Source organism: Protomyctophum parallelum (assembly GCF_964188405.1).
Source record: "Protomyctophum parallelum genome assembly, chromosome: 16".
NCBI lineage: Eukaryota > Metazoa > Chordata > Actinopteri > Myctophiformes > Myctophidae > Protomyctophum > Protomyctophum parallelum.
Window position 1 is genome coordinate 2123037 of NC_139711.1, and position 10070 is coordinate 2133106.

Here is a 10070-nt window from a genome sequence, read left to right on the forward strand (position 1 = left end):
CCCTCCATCAGGCGCCCCGGCTGGCCAGGGGGAGGTAGTTTAGAGACCAGGATTACTGCATGTTTGTGATGGTACTCCTACTCCACACAGAAAGGCCCTTTCGCCAACCCCACCTTGGGTATGGGCACTGATGACGCGGAGGAGGAGAGAACACGCCCCCAGCAGGAATCAAACCCAGGACCTTCTAGCTAGTTAGTCTATATGCACAGCAGCCATACTGAAAATAACTTACAATTTACAATGTAGGCTTTTAGCAGACACTCTTAATCCAGAGCAACTTTACAATAAGCAAAAACCGCACAACAAAAGGTAATACATCAAATGCACTGAAATAGTCATCAAGGATCACAAGTAAGCTAAGACCCTAACATCCGTCTAACAGTAGAATATTTGTTTTTAAAATATTGTGGCATTTCTCCATTCACAGGTCTTACCAATGATACTAACGAAGTCCCTGACACTTAACTCTCTGACCAGAATGGAACAGAGCCTTCATTAGTATGACATCACTAGACCTGTACGTGCCCATGTCGGTCACCGGCCTACAGTACTTGGGAATGATGCAACTTGGGAACCTAATAATATACCCACTGTCATTAGCCCGCATGGCGCAGCCACACTTCAGCCGCCCCTATTGCATATGCATATGCCCAGAGGCGGATTTAACATCCCACGTGGCCCAGCGCAGTGGTATATTAGTATCGCAACGCCAGGCTACACTGTCATAGCACCCGTTTGAACTATCTGCCTGTGTCCCTTTTGTGCCCATACTGTATATGGAGATCTGCAATACCCATTGTCATAGCACCCATTTTAACTGTCTGTTTCCCACATGGAGATCTCTGTATCTGTCTGTCTGCCTGTGTCTGACTCTGAAGAGTTGCAAAGTGACTGTGAAAAGTGGACTGGTTAAGTAATCAATCAAGCCATGGCAATCAATTGGCTGAGGCAGAGGCTGAAAATTGAACAGGTGAGAGTTGGCATCATTAGGCCCACTGCCAGAGCCTGACCAGAGCCTTTTTGTGGTGTTTCTGGACAACGGTGTATGCCACAGACTCGAGGCCAGGCACTGCACTGAACGCGTGTGACGAATTTGAAGTCGGTGGGGCAAACAGTTCTCGAGTTATGTGCATTACAACCGTACACATGCGCACACCCAGAGACGTGGCGCATTTATAGTATAATTAATAATTGTTAAGACCTGTGAAGGAAGTAAGGAAGAGGGCCAATTTTGTTCCAATATGGCTGCTACATGTGCATATCCTGTGTCTAGGCAGAGACACCACCTTTTGACACAAATTGTGAACTGCCAAACTTTCTGTGACAATGCAATGCATTTTTCTTTCTCCTATAACTATTATGCTCAACTATTTTAGTTCATTATTAATTATTTTATGAAATTATAGATTATACATTTTAAATAATCTGTTAAATCGGTTAAGTTTGATTAACGGTTTAGGTTTAGGTTTATTTATTTAGCATGTAGTACAAAAAATAGACAATAACATATCAAAGAACAAAAATACAATGCAAGGAAGGGAAGAAGCCAGCTGGCTTATTTGGAATCCTTTCTTGTAGGAAGAGGTCATTGGTTTAAAAGATTAAAAGTTCATAAAGAACAGTACATAAGTCTACAAGTTGGCAAAGGGGGGGGGGCAGCTGTGCAGTAAAGAAATAAAAACACAGAAATAAACAATACAACAAACACACAAAAGAAAATATAACGCATCAAGGTAAAACATGTAATCTACAGAGAGGAAGAAATAATATATTTCTTTAGATGTTTTTTTAATATTGGCAAGGATAATGAGGATTTAAGTGAAGCATCTAGGGAGTTCCATAGATGAGGGCCTCTAAATTTGATGAAAGATTGATGTTTGGAAGTGCGACAATAGGGTAATTCAAAATGATAGATCTCTTTGCCTTGTGGGGTAGGTGTGAATGTCAGAAGTAACACGGAAGAAATTGTGAAAAGAAGACGGAATGTATTGTATGCATTTTTTGAATTTAAACATATCCATTTATCAGCCAGACGATGCATTATAGAGCCCCAAGGCTGAGGTGGCTGAATGGCGCCCTCTGTTGTAAGGGGACGAAACATTCTCATCTATGACAGCTATATAAGCCTATAATTGAACTGTATGGGCTAATTGATGGACTATATTTAAAAAGAAAACTTTGTGAGTGTTTAAATAAATAAATAAAGTAGAAGTACTGTATAAAGCAAACTATGAGTCGGGACCCATTTTGGGGTCGCATATACACTGTTATGACTGAGTAAACATTCCCTTTTCTCATTTCCTGAAGTGTGTGTGTATATATATAGCCCATATATAGGCCTATATATATATATATATCCTATGTAACATTGATAATATTTTTCAAAAGAAACGTATGCGATAAAAAAAATGACTTTGTAGGAATTAGTGTAAATAGCCGATCTACTGCGACACGTTGTGAACTTGTAGAATGGCTCTTGTTATGGTGCCATGGGAGACATCAAATTTACCTTTTGGTTCTCCGTTGAAAAGGTCTGAGAACCAATGTTATTTATACCATTAATACCAAGTATTTGAAACATGTAAATAGTTACTTTCCTTAGTTACCATTTATACCATACCAAGTATTTGAAAAACGTAAATACAGTAGTTACTTTCGTCTATACTGAGACACTATAAACGAAAGCCTAAACAACTACATTGTGAGCTTGTAGATCAGTTCCTCTCGGCAAGGAGTATAAACTTCATGCATTTCATTGTTCTACCATAATTTGATAGAGTTCAGTAGTGTTGTTTTTGGCAGCACATTTTCTTTTGAATAGTTTTCATTTAGTTTTAGTCACATTTTAGTCACCTGGAATGTTTTAGTGTTAGTCTAGTTTTAGTCGACTAAATGACAGTTGATTTAGTCGAACAAAATGTGTTTAGTCGGGCCTTGATCCCGTCGTAATGTCTGTTTTCACTTGCTGAAAATAGCCGATCTACAAGCTCACAACGCGTCACAGCATGACGTGTTGTGAGCTTGTAGATCTGCTATTTTCAGCATGCAAACAAGTGTAAAATGACTTATACTGGATCTCTTGTCCACTAGTCCCTTCCTATAATATTTTAGTCTAGTTTTTATTTGTTTGACGAAATCGTCAGTATATTTAGTTTTCATGTAGTTTCCATTTCGTTTTCATCAGTGGAAAAAGGTAGTCGACAAACATTTTTCATCTTAGTTTTAGTCGACGAAAACAACACTGGTTCAGTTGACTGACAGGACATGGGGAGAGAGAGAGAGAGAGAGAGAGAGAGAGAGAGAGAGAGAGATGGGGAGTGACACACAGCAAAAGGACGTTGGGATCGGGATTCGAACCCGCAGCAGGCTGTCAGGCGGCCTATAGGTCGCCCACTGCCCTACGGCAGCCGTCTGGGCAATAGGGATTTTAAGTGAGGCTGCAATGAAAAGAGCTGCATAATGACTTCATTCATACGTATATCCCTTATATAATGGGGTTGAGTCAGAGCCCAATTACCCCCCCCCCCCCCCCCAACTAAACTACCACTGCACCAAGCAAACAGACTAGTAGTAAGGAAGAAATAATACTAGGCTATTATTGGTTAAATTGACATGAATAAGGTATACAGCTCAGCCTGAAAGTAAACAATGTGAATGTGAACTTTCAGAAGTGACGGCACCCACTACTCGCAAATTGTGGAAGAAAGTCAGGAATGGAATCAGAAAAATCTTGATCACATGAGAAATCTTGATCACATGTCCCCACAGATAATGTGTATATCGATCGAAAGTCTATACTACTGCTACTATACAATTTACAATTACTATAGAAAAAAACTCTAGAAAAACTACTTTCTGGCCTTGACTGCCCATTACATCCAAACAGAAAAGTTATAATCTGTTATTACATGTAAAACTTTGCCACTCGATTTGCCATTAACTTTATGCATGTACGTGCATATAACCTCTCTAGATACTTTATTAGAATAATTTGGGATGGAGGTTATTCCTTTGGCTAATGGGAGTGTGCATTCAAAGTATCATGGCAATTGGACGCTGCAATCATGATTCACGTTCTGTGCCGGAGATTAGCTGCTCTCAGACACACGGACGGATGGCCGAAAACATATCCTCCGAGCTTGTAGGTCTGCTATATTTGAAAATTCGTGAAAACGTGGCGCAAATCTATACTCTTTCTGAGATCGAAGGTTTTTTAACTAAAATCTTTGCTTCTGGAACAACATATTTTCAGATGGGGGTCAGCGGCCAATTACATATTATTACTGGGAGGCCTTGACATGAAAATGTTTGAGAATGACTGACAGAAAAAGCTGTCCGGATTTAGAAGACTTTTTTAGAATCTGATCTCAGGTCAGAACACCTGTTGGCCACCCACGCCACAGTACATCAGTGTAAAGCGCTCGGATGATGTAGTGGTAATTAAAGTAGGTGGCCACTATACTGCGGAGTCTAGGGGTTTGAAGAATAATTAAGAAAATGCTTTATTATAAAGCTATGGGTTTTCAGTAAACGTTGTAAAAGCATCAGTGGACTGTAGGTGGTCTCAGGTGGTCGGGGAGGCATTCCACAGACATGGTTTTATTTGCACTGAAATATCTACCTCGGTTCGAAAAACATATACATTTAATCATCGCCAGATTATAGGGAAGCTATAGGGGTTTGTTAATATGGCTAATGCAGTCAGCCACTGGCAGCATAGAGGAATATAGATGTGACTGTGTGTGTGTGTGTGTGTGTGTGTGTGTGTGTGTGTGTGTGTGTGTGTGTGTGTGTGTGTGTGTGTGTGTCACTGGACGAAGAATGGCCTCTCTGTGGTCTCACACACTAGTCCTGTTCACACCCCAGGGTCAGCTGCCCACACACACACACACACACACACACACACACACACACACACACACACACACACACATTTGTATTATACAGTAGTTGTGAAGTGCGAGTATGCACAATGTACATAGGGGTGTAGTACAGTAACGAAATATCGATGCAGTAGTAGACTACGTGTGCGTTGTATTTAGCAATATTTAGAAAAAATGAAGAAAAAGAGGGGTTTTATATACTTTTCCATAACATATAGCGCCTACACTTGGTCTATCGATAAATGTGTGTAATATGCATGAGGTCAAGATACAGGTTTGTCCTCATGTGTTCAAATCCATGTATTTGCCAGAGAATCACTGTTTACTTATTTATATCCATAATAAATGTTTCCCTTAAAAAAACCTGCACTATCCCCACGTTTCACACAGATTTAATGTGTTAGCTAAATAGTTACTGTATCGATTTTAAATCATTGAACTGTAACATATCACCCCAAATTAACCAACATCGTCCATGTATCGTATTGTCAACCATCATGATATGTATCATATCGCCACTGCCCGCCAGGATTAATTTATCTATTTATCGCACATTGCCAAGGTTTTTCCGCTTTCAACCTGTATTTTGAAGAGCCAAATATCCGTAACCGGGTGTTACGATGACATAATGCTGTGTGTGGTGTCTTGACCGGTTGTTGTTCTCTCGGTCGGTGCAGAAAAAACCTGACCGCAAGTATCACTGCACCTGCTGTCGGCCGTTGAAAAACCTTGTTTTCACCAGAAACGACATTCATTGCGCCGACTTGGAGATCCAGGCCATTGGAAGCAGCACATAGAGTGCAAGTGGATGCTCGCGCTTCTTCAAAATGGCCGCGGCCACTGTCCCCACTTACAATGTGATGCTAACGAGAGAGAGCTATAGATGCGATCCGATCAAAACATGGATTAAAGAATATAAAGCCTAGAAAACGTAGGCTATGGTTCTGGTGGGCTGCTAGACTAAAGTTAATCTATACGGTTTCTGGCAGGCTTCGTGTTAAAATCGTTACGCCCCTTGCACATGCATCACTTTTCCACCGGGACACGCCCCCCTCATCTAGACTGAGTGCTAAAACATTGAGCAGCATGAAGTATTGGAGTTTGGAAGCGCTCGTTGGAAATCACTCAGCGGTCCAGCGTACCACCGGCTTGTAAATTGCACATAATGCAGGAGGCAGCATCGGGCATTGGGATATTGAAACACGAGTGATTCCCTGTTTTTTCTTTTTACACAATTAGAGAACGTAAAAACAATTGTTATTTCGATCGACATTTGCTGCCTGTTATCTATGCCATAGATGCCATAGATTCTATGGTACCACATCAATACAGCATGGAATTGTGACATGGCCAAAGCATTTCCATGGGTCCCCAGCCAAGAACGTTGAGAACCCCTGCAATAGGCGATACTTTGGCTATTCATAAATACCAAATGTATACGTTTATTGTCGAGTCTGTGAGTTTGTTTTCGACTAAATCAACTGTAGATTTAGTCGACTAAAATCTTATGATATTTAGTCTACTAAAACTAGACTAACACTAAAACATTCCAGGTGACTAACATGTGACTAGAACTAAATTAAGTTTTATTCCAAAGACTATTACTAAACTAAAATAGAACTTTTCTGCCAAAAATCACACTGCTGGCCAGGTGGTCCGCAACCGTTCCACTGCCACCTGGTGGACGCAAGTGCCAACGCTTACTGGCGACCCAGATCTACTTGGTTTTAGTGTGATGCACGTCCGGTTTGGGCGTCCATTTTGGAAGCTAAATAATTAGCGTAAATTCTAGCGAGCTAAAATGAGGCCATCCGTTTGATATCAATAATAAAGCTTATATGATGGAGCGTTCCGCCAGGAGCAGTTGCCGGTTGGATTCTAATTGGCGGAACGTTCCGTCACGAGCAGTTTTTGTGTTTGAAGTCATGATCATGAAATCAATGAAGGGGTTCCTGACATGACAAACACTGTAATCAAGTGCTGTTGTGCAGTTTTACATCATGTCCAGTCAAGTCCTGGTCCAATGCAATGAGTTGGTTTGGGGGTTTGAGTTTATACTAGGCATGAAAGACGTAAATAGATTCAAATGAATTCAAACTGGTGACAATTTAAATCGATAATAAAAAAAACAATCGGCAAAAAGAAGATAGCCGGAAATACAGTATCTTTGATTACAGTATTGTTTATATCAGTGGTCCTCAAGTTCCTCAACGTTTCCATGGCAAGTATAAGAGTCGAGGCATTTAATTTAGTTTGACTTGGTTCTACAGATAATATACTGTGCAGATTGAATCATTGAATTCACTTTCAGATAATGAATTTCCATCACTGTGTTATTCGTATTCCAAGGCATTTCAGCTGCAATCCCAACCCTCCCCCATCCACCCAGCAGGAGCGAAATCCAAAACAGCCGGCCGTTCCATGTCGCAAGGCCGGCTGGCCCAGGTCGTGATGCCGGCCGGTCCGTCGCAAGGCCGGCTGGTCCAGGTCAGGGGAGCTTTTACGGGCCGTCTTGACTGGAGTAAGACTTCTGTCTCTAAGCAAACATGCAGGCCAACTCAGTGTTCATTTTTTACTGTACAAATTAACAACACTGAGGATTTTACCGTTAAACAGCTTCATGTGCATATTTTCTTAGTGAGTCCATTATTTAATTATGTTTTTTTTCTCTTTCAGATTAATGGTTATTATTATTTTTTTAATAATAGGCTAAAGCCTTATACAACCAGTACGTGCCACAAAGGTTGACCACATTTAACATCAGTGACAAACAAAATTACACACATGTTGTGGATAATCTAACCTCTCACAGTCACTAGTCACTGCTGTTTCAGAGCCTCGTTCAACATAGTTGATGCTGGTACAAACGATTTTTAAAACCTGACTAACCAACTACTTTGGTTCTTTAGTTTGTACCTTCTCCCAGGACCAGCTCAGTGGCCTTGTGGTTAGAGTGTCCGCCCTGAGACTGGGAGGTCGGGGTTCGATCCCCGGCCGGGTCATACCAAAGACTCTAAAAATGGGACCCAGTGCATCCCTGCTTGACACTCAGCATCAAGGGTTGGATTGGGGGTAACAACGACATACTAGCGTCATGTCCAGGAGGTGTACATCAAGCTGCCTCACGCTACAGAAACAGGAGATAGGCTCCTGGCCTCATGGTTCGGCAAGGCTACTTACTTACTTACTTCTCCCAGGTACAAACGCTCCATTTAAAACATGGGTATTTTGTATATCTTTTGTAACATATGTATTGTCTTTCTACTAACAATGCTTTAGTCCACAACTCGCCTGTAGTAATATAATAGAAACAATGCAAATAAGATCAATAAAAGATTATAAAAGTATTTTGTATTAAATATAACTAGTATTATATATATTTTAAATATTAATGCATCAAGCCTAAATCACTGTGGACCAGGGGATTTTGTCGGTTCAAGGTTATCCAAATAACATTTTTAAAATAGATTATCAATACTAAATTCACCGATCGCTGTCTGTCTGTCCACTTCCGGGTCACCAGCAAGGACTGTCTAAAGAGGACGAGACAGAAGACCGTATGGGCGACGCCATGTTGCTCCATGGCAGTGTTGCTAACCCGTGACAGAAATAAGCCAACCCACCTCCAAAAACAAGCCAAAACAAACCCAATATGACCATATAATACTAATATAAAATATTTTATGCATTTATCATTATAAATACTATGTATGTCTATGATAATTAATGTTTTAGTAACGTATTATACTAATAATTAGCCTATAAAGAAAAGAAAAGGATCTCTGGAAAAAAAGGAAGCCAAAAGTCGTGGGAAATAAGCAGACTTGGCAACCCTGCTCCATGGAAGGAAAGAAACATGCACAGTTGAGACCAAGGAAGCTGAACACGGAAGTGTTGGCTGCATATAGCCCATTGCGCATGTTCTTTCTTCTTTCCTTCCATGGTGCGCACCATGGAGCAACATGGCGTCGCCTGTACGGTCTTCGCGTCTCGTCCTCTTTAGACAGTCCTTGGTCACCAGTGAAATCGCTGTCTGTCTGTCCACTTCCGGGTCACCAGTGAAATGCATGTTGGGACGGACACAGATTAATACTGGGACACACGTCTCTGCGTAAAAGACTGTGGCGGGAGCAAACCTAAACCTAACCGCAAGCACGGGAGCAGTGCATGTTCGGACTAACGGGACTTCGGATCTATGGGTAGTTCCCGATACTACTAGCTACTCTTGCGTCAGTCGACAGAACTTATTCTTTGGGGAAGCATCGCGGCCAACGTGGGGGTTGTTAGACCATCTGTAAACAATTCCCCCCCTATCAGTAATGTGATCTATTACATTGCATTACCCACACTGAACATCATTTGCTGTTCATATATTCAGAACGGGTAGCCTAAGGACTAGTTATATGAACAAGTTGGAGCATTCCCTGTGGGACCATAGCGAACCAAATAAAGTGCCTATTTTTGGAATGAAGAGAACAACTTAATAATCTGTGAAATCCATCTTGCATATAAGTCAAGTAGATTTAATATGATGCAGTGTTCAGTGAGTAGAGTGGAGTAGATGCATGCAGGTAATCAGCAACAGCTGAGCTTAACAATCGCCAATTAATGCTCTCTCCCCTGCCTGAGCAATTTGACTCTTGACTGGAGTAAGACTTCTGTCTCTAAGCAAACATGCAGGCCAACTCAGGCTCAGGCTACACGTATATGGATCTTTTGCAAAACGTCCTCTGTTTTAGAAAAAAATCCCTGCCCATATGACAAAGATATACAACCCAAAACGATCATTTTCGGCTCCAACAAGCATACCAGGCCAGTAGGTGGCGATAAGAAATATGTAACACAATAGAGAAATGTTCTGAGCATGCGCAGTGAGCTGGTTTCCCAATAAATCCCCCCACGTATAACCTGGTAGTTGCGAACGCAGTGAGCCACTTAGTATGACAGCAAGGGCTGAATGTCTGTGTGTCACGCTGTTACACCACCCGCCCGCCACCAGAGGGCGCAGCTAGACAGCAAGGGCTGACGCAGCTAGACAGCAAGGGCTGAATGTAACTTGCTCGCTGTTACACCACCCGCCGCTGCTTAACAACGACACTGTCTGTAACTTGCTGTACTAGGCCCAACATAAAAATAATACTGTCACAACGACACTGTCTGTAACTAGGCTATGTGTACTAGTGTGTG